The 23,295-nt window shown below is 40.4% G+C and overlaps 1 pseudogene; it reads right to left on the bottom strand.

Moving 5' to 3' along the window:
- Positions 1–23,295, bottom strand: part of LOC113928015 — a 99,524-nt pseudogene that overhangs the window by 1,536 nt on the left and 74,693 nt on the right.

Here is a 23,295-nt window from a genome sequence, read left to right as displayed (position 1 = left end):
GGCCCCTCAAAACAACACATTTTATTTATCTTCCAGTTCTAGAGGTCAGAAGTTTGGCACAGTCTCGCTGGGCTAAAACTAGGGTGTTGGGAGGACTGCATTCCTTTCTGGAGCCTCTGAGGAAGGATCTGTTTTCTTCCTTTTCCCGGCTTCTAGAAGCCACTCCTCCTCTTTGGGTTTTGGCTCCCTTCCTCCATCTTTAGGGCCATCAGCAGTGGGTCAGCTCCTTTCATGGCACATCACTCTGACCTCTGACTCAGCCGCCCTCTGCTACCGTTGAGAACCCTGGTGATCACGTTGGGTCCGCCTGGATGACCCAGGACACTCTCCCTATGTCAAGGGTAGCTGATGAGCAATCTCCATTCCATCTGCCCCGTCACTCTGCTTTGCCGTGTAATCTAACATAGGCACAGATTGCAGGGATTAGTACATGGACACTATTCTGCTAATCGCAGTTGCTGCAGTATCTGTGGATACTTTCTCTTGGGCAGATCAGTTTACCAAGGAAGCCTCCGTTCTGCCGGTGCATTTGCGAGCCTGGCTGCCAGGATTCTAGGAGCGAGACTACAGTGGTGCTGCTGGTGGCATGGCTGGGTGTGCAGACGCACCCCCCTCCTTAGTCTCCCTGGCTGCCGTATGTCACAGTGCCCTCAGCTGTGCCCAGTGGTCCCTAGTCCAGGATCTTCTTGCTCAATCTCTTTTGAGAATAAACCTCCTGTCTTGTACTAGGGAGGGAAGGGATGCTGTAGGAGATACCACTTCAACAGACTTTGAACTACTCCTCCCGGTTCCAGTCCTGCCCCCGCCCCAGGAGGGGCGGCGGGTGCCCCTACCTCCCAGACTCTCCAGACTTCTGTGGCCCCATTCATCCTGGTTGTTGGCTTCACTTCTCCTAGGCGCTTGCCATTCAGCTTTCTTTTGTCCTACTAAGTCAGTGACTGCCCATCCATCTGCTCTCTGGCTTTCAAAATATTGCTATTTCCTCTTTTGTTCTCAAAGTCCTTATTGATGGGTGCTTTTCCTTTCTCTTCCTGTCATCTTAGTGGGAGTTTGAGAGGGACTGGAGGTACAGTCATTTTTTTTTTTTAAATCTGCCATGTTTAACCAGAAGTCCCTATGGTTTGGTTGTTGTTGTTGTTGTTGTTTTAGGAGCATTAAGTAATTGTGAAACCAATTATATTCTTTGTGTTCTGCATGACAGTCAGTTTCTGTTAGTTTTCGTTAAACACTAGTGACAAGAGTTCAGAAATTTTTGTATTCCCTGTGAAGGGGAAAAAAAAATAATGCAGTGACGGTGGCAATTACCATGTGGCAATCGCAAAATAGGAATGTCAAAACAGCCTTCTCTGCCCGGGCCAGAGTTGGTACCCAATGGGGCATTTGCATGACTTGCGTGATGCCTTCACTATACTCCCAGAATTGTGCCGGCCCGAGCTTTCATCCCAGTCTCTGGGCACAGGCCCGTGCCTGTTGAGCTGGTGCTGAATAAATACTTGGTGAATTCATTAGTTGTTTTTCCAAGTCAAAGCTGGGAAAGCAAGCTCCCTTCCCATTCCAGATGTCTAAAATGAAACGCAAAAGCACCACATCCGAATCAGTTTCAATGAAGGTAAAATACCGAATTCCCTGGAGTCATAACGAGAACGTTGCTATTTTAGGTCCTAGTGATGCTATCTGCAGGAGATCAGAGAAGTTAGGTATACAAGATGTGGATTTTACCACCTCCTAGTTATCTTCCATTCAAAGGGCATTCTCTCTCCTTCTCCCCGCGAAAGCATGTGATTTCTGATAACTTCTGTCCCGGGAAATGAAAGCTTGGCCAAATCCAACGCTGACCGCTGACCGTGCAAGTGGATGGGGTTGGGAACCTAACCTCACCCAGCTGGAGGTAGAGTGGTGGCTACAGTTCAGTTTTTCTCTTAGCACTGTGGCTCTTTTCACAAGTATGTGCAGTTTCTTTTGGCACAAGCAGTTTGCTCCATGTGACTATCTAGAAGAGGAGTGGGGAGCTAGTGCTGGGTTACCAGGGCCCTGTAGGCATCTAGCACTTTGCTCAGACCAATGGCCAACACAGCTACTTGGCAGGCTCCAAATGAGGTCGTCGGCTTCTCCCTAGCCCTGGGTAATGTCTCTGTTGTGCTGGGGTTTGCTGACATCTAAGAACCACAGCTGCAACCAGCACCACCGTGACACAGAGACTCGGTTGTGTTAGCAAGGTCTCCTTCTGCTCGGCAATGCTACTAATTAGCTGTTAACACATGACATCCTCACACACACACCTCAGTGCAAAGAACAACCAGTTCAACCCATGCCTAAAAAGCTAACGAAAGTGAGAGTGAGTGGTGATGATACATTTTGTTCCCCCAGAGTATAAAAAAATAACCATCATCATTTGATAAACTGTATATAGTAGTGCTTTGTTGTGCCATATTTATGATTCCAAACGTGAGGCCTCAGCTGGAATGCTGGTGGCTGAGAAAACAGAAGGGAGGAACAAATATTTTTTTAATCGTTCTGCAGAGATATGAAAGGAATGGAAGAGATACTTACTAAAACCTCAACTAGCTTTGTGACCTTGGGCACAATCTTGCTTCTCTTGAGACCTCAAATTCTTGGATTTATAAATGAGGGGACTGGATTACTTATATATTGAACTAAGAGGTTTCTTTCAATGTTAAAAACCCGAGATTCTAAGCTGGGCCACTTTCCCCGAAGAGAACCTGTGAAAAAGCACATCTCACATTACATCAGGATTTGTTAGAGCCAACTCGGATTTAGCACCCTTATACACATACAGGTGTCAGAAATTTGTAACGAGTAAGACATACCCTGAAAGGGTTAGTTCTAGGGACAATGTGTTTTTTTTTTTTTAATAGCGATATTATTGTTTGAAGAGCTCTGTGCTTTGGGAAATTGCCATCTAGTCCCAAGGACATGTTAGTCATATTTCTTTTTCCTTTTTTTTTAAGATTTATTTCTTTATTTGAGAGGGAGGGAGGGGCAGACAGAGAGGGGGAGAGAGTCTCAAGCAGACTCCCTGCTGAGTGTGGAGCCCGACGTGGGGCTCGATCTCACAACCCCAAGATCGTGACCTGAGCCGAAACCAAGAGTCAGATGCTCAACCCACTGAGCCACCCAGGCGCCTCTCATATTTATTTTGTTCACTTCATTATCCCAAGCACAACTTTTGGAAACTGTCACTGTGACTAGCCCACCTGTCAGCTCCAGACTTGGAGATTTCCAGACCCCCTGGAAAGACATTGGTGTTGCTGGCACTCTTTCCTCGTTATCTCATGCAAAATCCATTTCTTACGGTCAGAGAGACACACAATGTGAAAGGATGTTTCTTTACAAGCATTTTGAAAGCTAAAGTTCTCTTTTGTGGGTGGCAGATGTGAACTCCACGTTTGGTCACCCATTACCCTAGGGCAGAGATAAATATTCCATCCTGCTTCCCCCCACTTTTCCGTGGCACAACTGATGTCCCTGATGGATGGGAGAGGAAGGGGGCGGACAATATGGTGCTGAGGAGAGAGAACTAGCCTAGGAGCCTCAAGGGGGAGTTCAAAGCCTAATCCTGTGATGAACTAAGGAGGTGGGGGGGGGGAGGTTTAGGGTGAATCACTTTTCTTTCTGGACCCTGGTTTCTCTCCTGGAATGTGATGCCCATGTCACTGCATTGTTGGCAAGAATTTCCTTGGGTAGTTTGCTCTGTGGAATAACACCAGACTGGGATACTCTTCTTTCAAATTCCTGGGAATAGCTTAAATAAGGAGAAGTATTATTACTACAATTTTATTTTAGTATGTTAGTTGCGATAAACAAAATTTTGTTCCGTAGTGGAGGAATGAAGATACTATATGACCAAATTCTACATCTCATACATTTTGAAGCCAGCTGCTGGTAGCCTAAAAGGCCAGTACGCATTACATTCCAGCTTCCTTAACCTCTGTGGTTTTCCTTTTGCTCACACTTCAGGGTACTGGTACTCCTTGCCCTTCCACAGCATTTGACCTGCATTATGTGCACATTCTCTGCTTTTACCCAGGGGAAGGGAACATGCCCTTTAAGCGTCCAATTTTGATCTTCTTCCTCTCTCTCTTAATGATTTGTAAATTATTATTATCCAGGCAGAGCACCAGTTTGGGTCTTGCTTGAGGGCTCCTTGTAAATCTCCATGTTCTGCTTTTTCCTATGACCATATGAGATTGGGATTAGGTTTGGCTGTGAACAGTGAAACCCTAAATCAGGAAGACCTATACAGGACAGAAACCTTATTTCTCATGTATAAGAAGTCGGGAGGTAGGCAGTCTTGAAGCGCATCTTCAGAAAGTCATCACAGATGCAGCCTCTTTGTATCTTGCTACACCACTATTTTTAGCATTAGGGGTTGCCCCTCAGAGTCTAAGATGGTTGCTCAAGCTTCACTCATTACCTTGGCATCCCTCTCAGCTGGAAGGAGAAAGGATCCCAAAGGGGGAGACTTCTTACTTCAAAAGCCAGTTCTGGAAGTTAGATGTGGCATTTTTGGTTATGCCAAAAATTTTAGTTATAGCTCATTGACCAGAACTCAGTCACATGGCCACACTGAGATGCAAGGGAGCCTAGGAAAACGTATCTCTGTTCTGGGCAGTCATGGGGGAGGCTGGCTCTGACCCACTCACAAATCCTGAAGAATTCTTCCACTATCAAGTATTCCTGAGCTATTTCTCTAGAAGGGCTACAAGATTAAATAGGAAATACTATCAGGAAGGACACTCCACAGAGGAGATAAGACGGGCAAAGGACAGCCTCAAGATACATTAGAGTGTGTCAATAATGTCTTGACATGCGCATGCGGAATGTATTAACCTATCGGAGGTTGCGATGGTTGATTAACCTATCAAGGTGGCTGATGGTTGCGAGTTAACTAGAAAAGTTTTCGTGGATAAATTTCATCCAAAGTCAAAAAGATGGGAAGGATATACTTTGGTACAACAATGAGACAGACTACTTCAGGAATGAGCAGAGGTGCTCTTTGGCACAATGCAAAGTAGACGTTCTCCTCAGTGCCCTTCAGTGCTAACCTCTACACATACTTTTCCCCCATCTCAACACCATTCCCTCTTATGAACATGTTCTTTCTCTCTCTCTCTTTCTCTCTCACACACACACACACACGTGCACACTGATGTTTTCATGAATCATAATTTAAGAAAAAAAACAACTCTGCTAAACTAACTCTTACCTATGTAAGTCTTTTTTTTAAATTAACATATAATGCATTATTTGTTTCAGGGGTACAGGTCTGTGATTCATCAGTCTTACACAATTCACAGCGCCCAACAGAGCTCATACCCTCCCCAGTGTCCATCACCCAGCCACCCCATCCCTCCCACCCCCCTCCGCTCCAGCAACCCTCAGTTTGTTTCCTGAGATTAAGAGTCTCTTATGGTTTGATATATTCCTCATATCAATGAGATCATATGATAATTGTCTTTCTTTGATTGACTTATTTCACTTAGCATAATACCCTCTAGTTCGTTGCAAATGGCAAGGTTTCATTTTTTTGATGGCTACATAATATTCCATTGTGTGTGTGTATATATATATATATATATATATATATATATATATATATATACCACCTTTTCTTTATCCATTCATCGGTCGATGGACATCTAGACTCTTTCCATAATTTGGCTACTGTGGACATTGCTTCTATAAACATTGGGGTACATGTGCCTCTTCGGATCACTACATTTGTATCTTCGGGATAAATACCCAGTAGTGCAATTGCTGGGTCGTAAGGTAGCTCTATTTTATCTATGTAAGTCTTAAGTTGCTATCCATTGCAGGAGTACTGTGCAAATTAATTTAAGTACTAGAAGTGAGTGTTGCTTCGATTCTGGTCAATGAATGCCTCAGACACTACTTCTTACAGAACCCTATGAGGATGGAAAGGAATACATTTCTGCCCTCAAAGAGATCATACTCTGGTAGACAGAGAGCCATGCACATACCTTCCAAGAAAAACACAGAATATGATCTATCTTTTATTTTTTTTAAGAGAGAGAGCACATGCATGTGAGCAGTGGGGGAGGGTCAGAGGGGGAGAGAGAATCCAAAGCAGGCTCCATGCTGAGCTTGGGGCTCGATCTCAGGACCCTCAGATCACGACCTGAGCCAAAATCAAGAGTCGGATGCTCAACCGACTGAGCCATCCAGGAACGCCTGATCTTTTATCGTTTTAAAGCATTGTGAGGGCCCTGGGAAAACAGAGCTCCAGCCCAGCTTCGGCGGGGGGGGGGATGGTGAGAAATGGGAAATACTTTGTAGGCAGAATTAGACTGGATAAAGGGAGGGCATGCCAGGTGGAAGGAGCAGCCTGAGAAGGGCATTGAGGTGGATGAGGCAAGGAGCCCACATGAGGGAACAGAAGGTACCAGCGAGAGCATTAATGAGACATGCCGCTGAACACGTTGTTTGAGACCTTATCAGGAGGATACCAGAAAGCTTAATATTGAACGAAATGGGAAATGCAAGAAAGTTGGATGGGAAAGTGGCCTGATCAAGACTATTCTATAAGAAATGTCATCTGGAGGCAGCATATAGGCTGGAGGTTGAAGAGACAGGATCCAGGCAGACAAACGTCGAGACGGGCTTAAGTCCAGACAAGAGGTAACAAGGACTAGAACAAAGTCAGTGGGAATTAAGACAGGATGTATCACTGATGGTGAAATTTCAAATGAAAATTAGGTTGAATCCTTCGGGGAGGGAGCTTTTCCAGGCACTTCCCAAGTGACATCATGTTAGTGTCCATGTTTCCCAATGATATGTGTACCCTTAGAGCCTGAACTTAGAGAGGCGGAGGGAAACTTAATAAACCGGTGGGTAAGAAAATAGTACTCTAGACTTTCAGAGATGAGGGGGCCCTGGAGACCATCTACAACATGGCTCACCTTTTTTTACATTGAAAAAAAAAAAACAAGGTTTTGGGACCATAGCAGCTCCAAAAGAGATGTGGGACTTGCCCTCCCTAGTATTTTTTAGTGTCTTAGCAGGAGCAATAGATACTGACTATCCAAAATCACCATATGGAAAGTCGTAAGAATGACAGACTGGGGGAAATATCTGCAATACATATCACAGATAAATGGTTAATCTCTGTAATAAAAAGCACCCAGATAACAGGGAGGAAGAGATTAAGCACGCAATAGAAAGTGGGCGAGGAATATGACATACACTTTATACACACAAAAACTACAAACGGTCTCTCCATGAAAAGAGAGTCAGCCTTAATCAAAATAAGAAAGATGCACATTTAAACCGCACCGAGGACCATTTGTCACCTCCCAGTCACAAAGCTGGACGACACCACTGTGAAGCCGGGGGGAAATGGACAGTCATGTTTTGCTAATAAAGCTGCAAGATGATATAGCTTGCAGGGAGGGTAGTCTGGCGACATCTACCAAAATTGCTGATGCATTCATTTATCCTTTGACCCACAACTCCTACTTGTGGGCCTTTGCTCTACAAATAACCTGCACATGCATCAGTAACAGAGAGAGAGACACGCATGCACACATGGGGTTATTAATTGCAGCATTGCTTGTAACAGTAAAAGGCTGAAAGCAATTTAACTGCCAGTATAAGGAACTGGTTCCATAGACAATGGAAGAGTTTACACAGTGGAACTGTATGCAGCTATAGAAAGAAGGAGAAAGGTTCTTTATGCCTCAATACAGAATAAGCTCCAGAGTATCTTGTCAGGGAGGAAAAAGCATGATGTAGACCATGTATAAGGTATGTTATCTTTTGCGTTAAAAAGGGGGCAAACAAGATATATATTTAGATATATATTTGCATATGTCCTTGCAAAAAATATACTGGAAAGATAAATGAGAAACCAATAAAAAAAAAGTATGTCTCTAGCAGGAGACATAATGGAATATATGAGAATGGGAATCAAGGCTAGACAGCATAGTATCTAACTTTTTACTTCATTTTAATTTTTTTAACCATGAAGACATGATCACAATTAAAAAATGTTTTAATTAAAAATATCAACTGTGACAAATACTTCAATGAGACATTCATGGTATAGTCACAGCCAGGAAAGATTTGTCCTAATCAGAGAGGTCAGGGAAGGCTTCCTGGAGGAAGTGACTATTGAGTTGAGATCTGAAGAATGAATAGGAGTCGGTGGGTTCAATGAGCAGAGAAGAGCACTGTAATCGGAGAGGGAAGCCTGTTCAAAGGCCTGGTGGCGGGAAGGCAGTGGTGCTTAGGAAAAAGTCAAAGCAAGCGAGCTGTGATGCAAGACTGGACCAATAGGCTGGGCAGGCCAGACCAATGGAGCTTGTAAACCATGCTGAGAAATGTTTTTCTCCCCTAAGAGCGATGAGGTGGTTAAAAGCAGGCAGGTAGGAGGAGGTCTGGGGAAGTCTGTACCTTGTTCAAGGGAATATTCGCAGTCACTGAAGATTTAGAGGAAAAGTATGGTGTGGTCGCTACATTTGTTCTTAGAAGGAACTGCCAAGTCCCGCCCATTTCCCAAATTCTCCTGGTAAAATCACACTCAATGCTTGCTAACATTTCACGTATTTCAATTATGACCCATCAGTCGCTATTTGCTAAAAACATTACACAAATTGCACCAAGGATAAAGTTGTTACAGTCTAATTTACATTGGAACTTAGCTCCGTTTCTAGGCAACACCGTTGCACTGGATAATGATGGCTCCGACCCTCAGAATCTTTCACAATCTGGTAAGTGGGATGAACGAGGGAACCAATTTCTGTGTGTTCAGGCCGGTATCTCAACCTATTAGATCCAGCCTGGGAATAAAGCCCATTGTTAATGCACCATTTGATAAGAACACTTAACCTCAGTATGTGTTGTAATTAGAGAGATAATTAGAACTTCACTAGAACCTTTTAAGACTAGGAACACATCTGAAATTCACCTAGAATGAAAACTGCATTATCTAAGACCAATCCGAGGTCTTTTTCCTTCCGCCTTTACCTTGCCTCCTCCCCCGACTCCAAAGATTTTGCAGTCTAAGGAGTGTGAAAAGAGAAGAATTTTATAGGTGGTGCATACTACAGAAGGCTACCGGATTCCGTCGAAAACTGCTTTACATTTATTTGAAAAGGAAAAAAAAAACCCCTTAATTTTGAAAATGAGCTTCAGAGGGCGAGCATGAAGACGAAGTGTGAGTCATGTGTGCAGAGAGGAAAAACTGCTCTTGCATGAATCCACTCATAAAATGTTAATATATGCATAAGAAAATTGTGTTCCTTAATCTCTGAAGAAACACTTATCACTAAGAACCCTTTAATTCCTTTCCTGTGCTTGATTTATTAGCTTATGAAATTATGTTAATAACCTTCATGTTAATGGTTTGGGGGCTCAAATGACCTGATTTTAATAATGAAGTAATTTATGCAATAAATGCAATCAGCATCTGTGAATCTCACTTACCAGAACATACTGGTGATTAGCCAGTGCTAAAACAAGGGCCTGCCAGCATGGGGCAATGCATGTGCTTCTGTAGAGAAAACAGATCTGGCTGACGGGCGCAGAGGTGGGGGCTACTTGGGCACATGCACTGAGCGGCAATTCTTGGCTGCAGAAGCTTTGCCGGAGACGCTGAGACTGAATTTGAAATTAATTTACGAACTGTAAAATGAGTCCGCTACTTCGGTAACCATCAAGCGAATCTACATATGAGGTGTATCCATGACAAGGAACACGTGTCTCTTTGCTGGCGTGGAGTGCTTTCCTGGAAGGAAACTGAGGAGTCCAGAAACAGGGGATGAAGGAACAGCCAACAGCTTCCTGGGGGAGAGCAAAGCACCAGGAGGGGAAGATGTCCGTCCAAGAAGGAGGTGGAGGCTGTGGTGGACGGATGCCTAGGAGGGATGGAGGGTTTCCAATCCTGCCACCCTAAAATCAGTGTCCCAGAATACTCCTGGTGCTAGTGTTACTCAACTTTGGCTCTTCAGAGTATTACACTGAGTTACCCTCTTTGCTTTCTCTACTTTTCTTAAAGCAAAGACGCACGTCAACCTTGCTAGATGGCTGAGACTTTCTCCTGTCTTTCTTTGGAGATCCCCAAGGAAACGAGTTTCCATTTCTTTCTCTTATTATTTAAACATTCCTTCAAGAATGCTGTCTCCCTCCCAACCAAGACCTGCTAACCCTCTGACTTCCTAGAAATAAAGACAGGTGTGGTCACTGCCCCTCCTACTGACTCTGCAAAACCCCAGCCCAGGCGGAGAGCAGGTCCTTGCACCAAAGCTGTGTTTCCGGCAGTGTCCAGATGCCACAGTACAGGGTTCCCTGCATCCTTGATCTTCACCCTCGACAATGACGTTCCACAGAATATGATTTTTAAATGTTCAAAAAACACTTCTGAAGCACTCAATAGAATGTTATGCCTCCCTCTAAGAAAGTGTGACATCAAATATCCTTTTGGCACAATGTTAAGTGAAAAAAAGCAAAATAGTAAAATAGCTAAACTCTAAACTGTGATGTAGTAAAAATGACACTAGCTTTGAAATAAGAGCCTTTGGATTTCTAACTTGGCTTCCACCTCTGACTACTTGTGGAACTGGTTGAGGTCCTTGACTCTTTAAGAGAGAGTTCTATTTTTTTTTCTATTTTTTCCCCTATATTTTAACGCATGGGTGTTAATTTTATAAAATCATAAAATGCATAATTTTGGAAACTACAGACAGAACGTACTTTGCAAGAATAGAGATCTTTAGTAGAATTTTAATTCTTCACCCCCTGTAGTACGTTGGCATTGTATCAGCTTTAACAGAAATGGGAGGCAACCTCATGTCTCACATGAAACAGTTCTCTTCCTTCGGATTTGCAGAGTGGATCATAATTGTACCACGTAATAAAGCATGAAGTAAAATGCCTTTGAGAGGCTTCATGTGCAATATGCAACAAGGGCTGCTATATGTAATTCCATAATTTAAAAAAATGACAAGGGATAATAATGGCTTGCACTTTGCAGACTCTAGAAGTCTCGAAACTCTAGGCACAGGCTGTCAAGCCTGGTGCTGTGTTGGTGCTGAAGGAACGTTCAACACCGCTGTCTCAGGAATCCCCACTACTGGGAAGTGTCCGCAAATGTACTTCCATTTCACCCACAGAAATATCTGTGGAGAGACGTTGTGCCGGCTGTGCCCATGTCTCCAAGTACACATTCTGGATTCTTAGCCCACTGTATTATTAAATCATGGCCTGGCCCTATTTTCCTCTCTCAGGATTCTCAGCAAATATGGGCTTAACTTGGGACCTCAGAAATAAATAAATTAATAAAATGGTAAGCACACTGAAGTCTGCATGCAAAATTGTGAGGAGCTTTTCTCACATAGCCAGGAAATATTGTAAAAAGAGAAAAAAACATACTTTCCCCTAATATCCATGTAGAGAGTAGAGACCTAAGCTAAGCTTTCCTTGGACCCTAAGCGACGGTATCCGAGATGCACACCTATTGCTATTGAGTTTTTATGGAATTTCCGTGGCTTTTAATATTTTTTTTTCTCAGTTCTTACCGCTGTTCCTTTAGGTGCCTTCCCCCTCACCAGTTAGAGCTTTCCGACTCACAAGGGCATTTTATTCCATTTTTGTGGCCAACATCATACCTTGCAAAGCAAGAAGAGAAATGGGATGAGTGTTGATAGTAGTTGGGTTGGAAGCGACCAGCCCTGGGCTTCTCCTTTCATCCCTTTCTTGAGTTCCTGATTCTGTACAACCCTCCACTTTATTTGGGGGGCTCATCTCTTCCACTTGGCTTCAACATCCTCTCTAGGTTGCCCCACATGCCCTCTCTACCCTTCCAGGAAACCTGGCCAGCTTGCAGCCACTTCAACCATGTTGAGAGGTTGTATAAATTATTCGTTGGGTGGAAGAAGCAGATGCTACTTCTAATCCTGTGGTGCTGAGACATCCATCATGTCAAGAGATACTTGGGCTTCCTCTTGCTCTGACGAGGGCGGCAACCAGCCTGTTCTCTTCCAGGAGCAGCTTGCCCTTGGTAAAAAGGAGCTTCTCACACCTTCTGACTTCATGGTTCAAAACATGTTTCTTCCGCGCTCTTAATTACAGCATTTCTCTTATCACTCCCTGCTGCTGGGCAACTTAAACCAGCCGTTATGTCAAAGGAAAGAAAATGTATTTTCAAAAAAAGTCAGTTCTTTGAGTTTTGTCTCCCCCCCCCTTTTTTTTTCTTAAAAGGAACTAATCATACTTGACACCCATCAGGCCAGGGAGATAGTAGTGATCTCTTTTGAACTCGGGCTTGTCTCCCATATTCTCTCCACACCTTCCTGTCATCTTTCTGGCAGTGGGAAGACTCGGACTTATTTTGTATTTAAACTCATTTTATGAAATGAATGGGTCACAGAAAAGAGACTTCCTCCTGCCAACTACTCCCAGGATAAATGAACATATCTTCCCATCAATGGCCAGAAATAGATTATTTAAAAAACCTCAGTGTCCAGGGGCGTCTGGGTGGCTCAGTTGGTTGAACGTCCGACTCATGGTTTTGGCTCAGGTCATGATCTCAGGGTCCTGGATCCAGCCCTGCATCGGGCTCTGCACTTGGCGGGGTGGGGTGTCTGCTTGAGATTCCCTCTCCCTCTCTCGCTGCCCCTTCCACCCCCACTCGTGCACACATGCTCTCTCTCTCTCTCAAATAGATAAATAAAATCTTTAAAAAAAAAACAACCCTCAGTGTCTTTATATAATGGGAACACTACAGTGTTGTGGTTGTAAGTGTGGATTATTACTCAGATATGAATCCCGCCTCTCTTATAAGAGCCAAGTGACCTCAGGCAATGACATAACCTTGCTTTTCTCATCTTTAAAACAGGGATAATAATACCTCCACCTTTGATTTGTAGTGAAGACTAATTGAATTCGATATGAAGCACTCAGAATGGTGTCTGGCATGGAACAAATGCTCAATTTGAACAAATGCTCAATACTGTTATCTGTTATTCACGTGATATAAATAGTCCACGAATGATCCCATTAATAGAAGGCCATTCACCCACTGTAACTAAGGACGATTCTGGGAATCTCCAAGTAAGATCACAAAGAAAATGTTCTTGCAGCAAATTTCTTCTCCAAGGACTTTTCCTCTTTATGAATAAAAAATTCTTTTGATTCAGCAGTCTTGAAAAGATACTTATCAAGATAATAGTTCAAGTTAGTGTATTCTTTAAATATGATAACCGGAGCCAGCCAGATAAGCATTTGACTTGTAATGTTTGGAACTCTTAACAACTTTGGTTTAAGTTCTATGTCCTATGTAATTGAAAGCCATCGAAGTGGTGGCTCTGTCAGCTTCTCCACAGAAACAAAAAATCGTCAGAGGCCAGAGGAAGTTAAGACATTTGTCTTTTTCCTGCAAGAATTTCTCATCTTACATATAAAATAGAGCTGATTACCATCAATGCCTCAAGCTTTAAGGAAATTAAGATATGGCTTGTGGAAGGAATTAAAAAGTATTTATCCAGGGCACCTGGGTATCTCAGTTGGTTAAGCATCTGCCTTCGGCTCAGGTCATGATCGGGGTCCTGGGATCGAGCCCGGCATTGGGATCCCTGCTCAGTGGGGAGCCTGCTTCTTCCTCTTCCTCTGCCCCTCCCCCTGCTGTGCTCTCTTTCTCTAATAAATAAATAAAATCTTTAAAAAAAGTATTTATCTAAAGAATTTGCAATGCTCTATGTGGAGGGGGGTGGGGAGGGGGGTGGAAGGTCACTGTTTCTCTTACTTCCACCCCATCAAAATTATCCTCCAACTGACATTTCTTTTTTTTTTTTTTAAGATTTTATTTATTTATTTGAGAGAGAGAGTGAGACAGAGCATGAGAGGGGAGAGGAACAGAGGGAGAGGCAACTTCCCACTGAGCAGGGAGCCCGATGCGGGACTGGATCCTGGGACCCTGGGATCGTGACCTGAGCTGAAGGCAGTTGCTTAACCAACTGAGCCACCCAGGCGCCCCAATCTGACATTTCGTAATCTGAGTTTATCTTCTAGGTCATTATTTTGCATTCTCAATGTTTTGTAGCCTTTAAAATTCTCCGTTAAAACTGCATTGACATTAATCATCATTTTCCCTCCTTCCTTATTTTTTTTTTCTTTTCTCCCACTATTTTGGTTGACTTGTTTCTTTATTCCCTTTTCTACCACGATTTTTGAGTAGTCTTTGACATCTCTTTGCATCAATCCAGGCTAGTCCAACTTAATAAATCCATTCTGAGTCTCCCAAAGGAGACAAATGGAAAAGCAGGCCGGCCTATATCCTGGATTGTAGAAACCGAAGGAATAGCAAGATGGAAGCAGATATTAATCTTTGCAGTATTTTTCCTGAAAAACCACAAACTAGGCTACCAACCAAACAGATAATATTACAAATGCAAAGCAGATCTGCTAAGTGCATCATGCCACCAACTTCTCTTTTATCTGCTATTGGAGCTTTAGAGCTGAACCGTATGGGGATATTTCTCTCACTACTGAACATGCTCTTTCTGGTATAATTAGAGAGAGCTTCTCGTGACCTCTTTTTTAAGGCAAATCCGAGCTCCCAGAATACTGAAACCTCTAGGTGAACTGGGATTTAAATTCAGAAGAAAGAAAAATAATAATAAGGAGAGGCGAATTCCAGGAACTTGGCTGCCCCATTATCTGAAACAGAAGTTAAATGAGTTCAAGTGAATGTACTTAAGTCTTAATATTGCAACTTAATAGTTCTATTGTCCAGAATCACAAGTTGAGGGCATATGTGCACATTTGTTTAATTACTATGTCTGGGTGCACGTAAAACTTTGGCCACTTAGCCAAGAACAGGCTTATTGGGATTTTCTTTAAAGGCGCCCTCAACTCTCTGAAATTGCTTGCAACTTTACATTATTCATACTGTCTGGTGTCAGGGAAGCTTTGACTATTTAACACCCACCTGGAGGTTCAGTGACCATTCCTAAAAGACCATGCCAAAGTATTTCCATGGCTTTCTAAAACAGAATGGATGCTTTCTTCTGCTATGTATCTTGAGGTTTGCTCATCATTTTTCAGCCATTTGAAAGCTCCCTTTCCACATAAAGCCCATCATAAGTATTGCTGTCATGTGTTTAGGCATTTTGTGCTTGAGCTAATGAGATGTATATAAAGGATCTGGGTAGAAATATCTTCATAAGGTTTTTTTCTGTTTTTGTTTTAAATCCAGAATGCATTTGCTTTTTCTGCAGAACGGAATTCTTTAGGTAGGTAGGTTTCTAGGTCAGTCCTCTGAAAATTTAGTTAAACTTTAAGGCAGGTGAATTGGAGTGTTAAAATCATTTCCAATTGTTTCTTTGGGATAAACAATGAGCTAGTCCTAATGAATTTTGAAAGCAGGGTGAGAACTCTGCCCTAAAAATAGTTCCAGTCTCCAGAGTTGAATTTCCTTTTATATCTCTCTTCTCCTTTTCCACTCAAGGACAGATGAGTTCTCTCTCCCCTTTTCCTTTTTAACTCTTTCCCAGGGAAGTAGAGTGGATTTCTTCTTCCTGTTCATGTCTCCTCAAATAACAATAGGACCCTCAGGGGATACTGCCTAGCAGCCAGAACAGTGAATCCAATAGTGAACAGTGACAACAGGGTCAAGAGAGAATCTTCCCACAGCCCATTCCTAAAGAGGGAATGTCTGATGTCAGCTGTGTAAGCTTTAGGGACCACTCATAATAAAGGACAGCCATGGCAAAATTATGGAGAGAGTAAAAAGACCAGTGGTTGTCAGGGGTTTGGGAGAGGAAGGGATGAAAAGACAGAGCAGAGAGCAGTAAAAATACTCTGTATGATATCATAATGGTGGATACATGCCATTAAACATTTGTCCAAATTCACAGAATGTACCACACCATGAATGAACCCTAATGTAAACTATGGACTTTGGGTGGTTATGATGTGTCAGTGAAGGTTCATCAGTTGTAACAAATGAACCACTCCAGTGGGGGATGATGACAATGGGGAAGGCTGTGCATGTGTGGGGACAGGGGGCATATGGGAAATCTCTGTACCTTTTTCTCAACTTTTCAGTGAACCTTAAACTGCTTTACCAAAAATTATAATCTTAATTTTTCAAAGAAGGAAAAAAAGGGGCGAGGGAAGAAATATAATGGAGCAATTCTGAAAAAAAGAAGTCACTAACATTGTACAATAACCATAATCTTGCAGGGTAGATATGATTTCGCCTCCCTTTCACAAAGAAGGTAACTGAAGCAATGACTCAAATAAGGTCACTTGGTTCATAAGTGGCAGAGCTTAGGATTCTAAAAGCTGATCACTGCACAGTATCAGCTCAGTCTCTAATGTGCAGTTGGCATCCATTATGCTTCAATAAAGCTGAAACAAGTATGCAATTGCCTTAAAAGCACAAGTACAGAAATGCAGTACAAACTTCTTTTCACTGTTAATAATCCACTTGCCTTTGTACATTTAAGTAAAACAAAGTGAATAAAACTTAATGAGTATTTTTCTTTTTTTTTAAAGAATATAAAAAAACATATATATTAAGGAGGTTCCACACCCAGCATGGAACTGAACATGGGTCTTGAACTCATGACCCTGAGATCAAGACCTGAGCTGAGATCAAGAGTCTGATGCTTAACCGATTGAGCCACTAAGGCACCCCTAAAAGCATCCTAAATTTTAAAGCTTATTATTCTACTTCAACAAGCTGAATGCTAAGGGCCTGAACATTTGAAAAGCATACCTAATAGTATATAAAATAAGAATTTATTACAGAAATCAAGGAATGACTGAGCATTAGGACTTCTACCAACATAACATATTCCATTAATAAGATAAGGGGAAAATATAGGATTATACCATTGCATGATAGGAGAATAATTGATACAGTTCAGTAGGCATTTATAGTAAAGTCTCTAAGTAAAATAAAAATGGAAGGGAATTCCTAAACAAGATAGAGTATTTATTGGAAAATAACAAATAATGAAATATTAACAAAATCCTCATTAAAATCAGAAACAAGAAAGAGTTACCCAATATTACCACTGTATTATTCAAAAAGTGTTTTGGAGGCAGCTAGAATTGGTAGGGGCACAGTCAGAGAAAGGAGGGAGCTACACAGAGCTGGGGCCCAAAAATCTGCATGGAGATTCCCCTGAAAGTTGCATGGACTGGTCTTGACTCTGCGAATCCTGCTGGTGAGAGGCTGAGGGCTGAAAAGAGATATCGGAGATCACACAGAGCTTGAAGACATTGGGATTGTGGCCCAGTCAGAGTGGAGAATCCTCATGAAAACAGAAGGCATTAGATCAAGACCCTACAAAAGCCATATCTTATGAGTAAAATCTATATCCTAGACTAACAGCCATACTCTAGGACACAGAACAAAAATAGCAATAGACCACCCTAAGAATGTCTAGCATGCAATCAAAGATTACTAGACTTGCAAGGAAGTAGATGGTATGATCTATAATCAAGGGGAAAAAATGGGAATATCCTAAAATGACTCAGATGTAAGGATTAGGAAGCGGATTTAAAAAAACCTATTTTAATATTCTCAAGGATGTGAAATAAAACATGAATAAATGTGAAGTAAGAGATGGGGAATCTCAGTCAAGATATAAAAACTATAAAAAAAGAGTCAATGGAAATACTAAGCTGAAAAATATAACATCTGAAATAAAAGACCCCTGGGATAAGCTTAATAGCAGATTGGACACTACAGAAAAAAGTGCCAATCACCTTGAAGAAAGCTCAAGAGAAAATTTCCAAATTGATGAACAGAGAAAGAAGATTGACATAAAAATAAGCAAAGCTTCAGTGACCTGTGGGACAATAGAAAGTCATCTAACATAGTGCAAATGAAGATATAGCAGGAGAGGGGAGAGAATAGGGGGAAAAAAAGCAATAGCAGCTGAGAATTTTTGAAAACTGATAAAAGACATCAATCATCAAGAAAATCAGACCTAGGTATATCATAGTCAAAGAACTAAAAATCAAAGATAAAGCTGTAAAGCATTCAGAAGGGAAAGAAGACACATTGTCTATCAGGGGACAGAGATAAGAATTATGTATGACTACTACTCCTAGAAAACAATTGAAGTCAGAAAACAATGGAATGAGATCTATAAAACACAGAGGGAAAACTGGCAACCTAGAATTCTACAGCCAGTGAAAATAGCCTTTCATAAATGAGGTTTAAAAAATTGCTAGAAAAAAGAAAGCTGAGAGAATTCATAACCAGCAGATCTTCACTCCAAGAAATGCTAAAGGAAGTTCTTCAGACTAAAGGGAAATGATAACAGATAGAAACTTAGTTACACAGAGAGAAATCAATACTACCAGGCAGAGTAAATATGTAAGTTAAAAAAAACAAACAAACTGCCTTTTGGAAATTTAAAAAGTTCTTTAAAAGAAAATGGACTCTTTATAATAACGTTGGATTGTGAATATAGAAGTAAAATATATGGCAATTCATAAAGGATGGAATGGGGTGTATGGAGTTACATTATTGCAAGATTCTCATAGTTTACATGAAGTGGTATAACATTAATTTAAGTGGACTGTGATAAATTAAGAATGCATAATACGAACACTAGGACAACAATTTTTAAAAAAAAATACAGAGAGGAATATCTAAAATATTAACATGCTCAATAAATGTTGCTTTTGCTATTGGATATCCATATGCAAAAAAATGAACTTCAATCAGTACCTCACACATACACAGAATTAACTCAAAGTGGATCACAGACTTAAATATAAAACCAAAAGCTCTAAAACTTATAGAAGAAAACAGGAGGAAAATTTCTGTGCCCTGAATAAGGCAAGGGTTTCTTAAGACACTAAAAGCAAGACCCATAAAAGAACAAACTGATAAATTAGACTTAATCAGAATTAGAAACTTCTGCCATTTACAAGAAGCAAAAGAAGAGGCTAAAAAGACTAGCTACAACTTGGGAGAAAGCACTTGCAAATCATATATCTGATAAAAGACCAGTGTCCAGAAAATACAAATTCAATAAGAATACAAATTCAATAAGAATTCAAATTCAAATATTCAAAATTCAATATGGATTTCAATAAGAAAACAACAACCTGATTTTCTTAAATGGTCAAAATTTGAACATTCACATCACTAAAGAAGATATACAGATGGAAAATAAGTAGATTTTTAAAAATGCTCAATCTTAGTCATTAGAGAAATGCAAATTCAAACCACAACGAGGTGCCAGTAAGCATCTGTTGGTATCTTATAAAGTTAAAAGCGTACCTCCCTATGACTCAGCAATTCCATTCTACGTATTTAACTAAAACCAACAACAAACAAACAAACTCAAAAAATGAAAAACAAAAAAAAAACGCCACAAAAATATAAATCCACAGCTCTTTTCCAAGATGGCAAGGTAGAAGACTCTGAATTCACCTCCTCCACAGAACACACCAAATTATACCTATTAATAGAACAATTCCTCCAGAAGAAGAACTGAGAGCTGACTGAACAGCTTCTGAATGCCCAAAGATAGAACAGCAAGAGAGATGGAGACACAGTGACAAAGGGAACCCTCATTTCCAACACCATGAACTTTAGTCAGGATGGATAGTACTGAGGGACTGGGAGTGGATTCCTCTGTCCTTGGGCACAGGAAAAAAAAAAAAAAAGCCACAGTTTAAAAGAGCAACTAGCATATAAAAGAGATAACACTAGAACTCCTGCTAAGCAGCAGAGGAGTTGCAGGAGAACTCTTCAGAGGGACTAGGGAACCACACAGTTAATGCTCCCACCCCATGTTAAAGTCTAGACCAGAGCAGGATCTGGATACCACAACAGGTGGGTCTCGTCTTCTCAGTGAGCTTGTGGCCTCAGCAAGCCCAGGGTTTGCCAGCCCACACCAGCCCTAGGGGTGCTGGGACACAGAAAATAAGCTGCCCCTCTTTTTTTATTTTAAAAGACTTAAATTTTTTTAACTTAATTTTTAAAATTTTCTTAATTTGTCTTGTCTTGTTTTATTTTGTTCTTTTTGGTTTTTGTCTTTGTCCCCTTTTCTTTTCTTTTCTCTTTTTTCCCTTCTTCTTCCGTTTTTTTCTATTATTAGTATTATGAGTAGTGTTACTAGTATTATTAGTAGTATTATTATTGGTATTAGTATTGTATTAGCATTATTAGTTATTATTAGAATAACAACAACTGTGGTTTAGAAGAGTGACTAGCATGTACATCCACAACTCTAGCCAGCCAGCGAAAGTCCCTAAGCATACATTGTCTACATAGGGGACACCATACACAAGATCATTCCTTCAATTTAGGAGAAGTAGCCATTCTGCCTAATCCATAGAAACAAACACAGAAAGTCAAGCAAAGTGGGGAGACAGAAATATGCACCAAAAGAAAGAATAAGAAAAAAAATCAGAAAAGGAACTAAATGAAACAGAGATAAGCAATATGCCCGATAAAGAATTTAAAGTAATGATTATAAGGGTACTCACTGGACTAGAGGGTGGAAGAACTCAATGAGGCCTTCAATAAAGAGATAGAAAATATTAGAAAGAGCCAATCAGAGTTGAAAAATACAATAACTGAAATAAAAAACACTCTAGAGGAATATATGATACTGAAGAATGTATCAGCAGTCTAGAAGACAAGGTAATGTACAGCACGCAAACTGAACAGAAAATGGAGAAAAAAAAAAGAAGGATAGATTAAGAGATCTTTTGGACAATGCCAAGCAAACAAATATTCATGTTATAGGGGTCCCAGAAGAGGAGGAGAGAGAGAAAGGTGTAGAAAACTTATTTGAAGAAATAATGATTAAAAACTTCTCTAAAGTAGGGAAGGAAATATACATCCAAGTCCAGGAGGCACAGAGAGTTCCAAACGAGAGGAACACAAGCAGACCCACACCACAGCACATAATAATTAAAATGTCAAAGGTTAAAGATAAAGAGAGAATCCTAAAAGTAGCAAGAGAAACAAAACGTTACCTAAGAGGGAAACCCCATAAGGCTGATTTTTAGCAGAAATTTTGTAAGCTAGAAGGACAGGGCATGATACATTCAAAGTGCTGAAAGGAAAGAAACCTACAACCAAGAATATTCTACCTGGCAAGATTATCATTTGGATTTAAAGGAGAGGTAAAGAGTTTCCTAAACAAACAAAAGATAAAGGAGTTTATCACCACTAAACCAGCCTTACATGAAATGTTAAAGGGACTTCTTCAAGTGGAAAAGCAATGGCCATAATTAGATATAAGAAAATTATGAATAAAAAGATGTAAAATATGACAACATACACATAAAATCTGGAGGAGTAAAAAAGGGAAGAGAAGGGGAAAAAGAAAAAGAAAGACGTCTTTTCTCTCTTTTTTTTTAAAGAATGTCTCTGAACTTAAATGATCAGGAAATTAATATAGACTTCTCTTTATTTAGGATGCTGTATGAACATCATGGTAACCACAAACCCAAAACTATGACAAATACACAAAAAATAAAGAGAAAGAGAGTCAAACATAACACTATAGAAACTCATCAATCACAAAGAAAGAGAGCAAGAAAAGGGGAGAAAGGAACAAAGAAGAACTACAAAAACAACCAGAAAAAATTTTTTAACGGTAATTAGTACATACCTATCAATAATTACATTAAATGTAAGTGGCCTAAATGCTCTAGTCAAATAACATAGGGTGGCAGAATGCATTGAAAAACAAGACTCATTTATCTGCTGCCTACAAGAGATTCACCTTGGACCTAAAGACACATACAGACTGAAAGTGAAGAGATGGAAAAACATTCACGATGCAAATGGAAATGAAAAAAAGCTAGGGTAGCAATGTTTATATCACACAATAGACTTTAAAACAAAGACTGCAACAAGAGACAAAGGAAGGCATTACATAATGATAAAGGGATCAGTCCAACAAGAGGATATAGCAATTGTACATATCTATATTCCCAACACTGGAGCACTTAAGTACATAAAGCAAATATTAATAGACATGAAGAGAGAAATTGATGGTAATACAGTAATCGTAGGGGACTTTAACACCTCACTTACATCAGTGGATAGATCATCCAGAGAGAAAATCAATAAGGAAACAATGTCTTTGAATGACACAATGGATCCGAAGGACATAACAGATATATACAAAACATTCTGTCCAAAGCAACAGAATACAAAATCTTTTCAAGTACATGTGGAACAGTCTCCAGAATACATCTATATTAGGCCATAAAACAAGCCTCAATACATGTACGAAGTTGGGAATCATACCATGCATCTTTTCTTATGTTAATAGTATGAAACGAGAAATGAATCACAAGAAAAAAGTGGAAAAAACACAAACACATGGAGACTAAACAAAATGATACTTAACAACCAATGGGTCAAAAAAGCAATCAGAGAAGAAATAAAAAAAAAATACATGGAGGTGAATTAAAATGAAAACACAATGGTCCAAAATCTTTGGGACACAGTGAAAGCCGTTCTAAGAGGAAAGTGTATAGCAGTACAGGCCTACCTCAAGAAACAAGAAAAAGCTCAAATAAACAATCTAACCTTATACCTAAAGGAACCAGAAAGAGAAGAACACAGCCCAAGGTGAGTAGAAGAAAGGAAATAATAAAGAGCAGAGCAGAAATAAATGACATAGAGACAAAAAAAAAAAAAAAAAAATCAGTGAAACTAAGAGCCAGTTCATTGAAAAGATAAACAAAATTGAAAAACCCTTAGCCAGACTCATCAAGGAAAAAAGAGAAAGAACCCAAATAGATAAAATCAGAAATGAGAAAGAAGTAACAACCAACACCACAGAGATACAGAGGGTTATAAGAGAATACTACAAAAACTTATATGCCAACAACCTGGACAACCTAGACGAAATGGATAAATTCCTAGAAACATGCAATCTTCAAAAACTGAACCAGGAAGAAATAGGAAATCCGAATGGACCATTTACAAGTAACAAAATTGAATTAGTAATCAAAAAACTACCAAAAAACAAAAGTCCAGGACCACGTGGATTCACAGGTGAATTCTACCAGACATTTAAAGAAGAGTTAATACCTATTCTCCTCAAACTATTCCAAAAAATAGAAGAGGATGGAAAGCTTCCAAATACATTCAAGAAGGACAGCATTACCCTGATACCAAAATCAAAGACACTGCAAAAAAGAAAACTACAGGCCAATATCCTTGATGCTTATAGATGCAAAAACCATCAACAAAATATTAGGAAACTTCATACAACAACACATTAAAGAGATCATTCACCTCAATCATTTGGG

Source organism: Zalophus californianus, chromosome 7 (assembly GCF_009762305.2).
Source record: "Zalophus californianus isolate mZalCal1 chromosome 7, mZalCal1.pri.v2, whole genome shotgun sequence".
NCBI classification, from domain to species: Eukaryota; Metazoa; Chordata; class Mammalia; order Carnivora; family Otariidae; genus Zalophus; species Zalophus californianus.
Note: the sequence above shows the minus strand (reverse complement) of the source record. Positions and strands in the feature narration are given on the sequence as shown.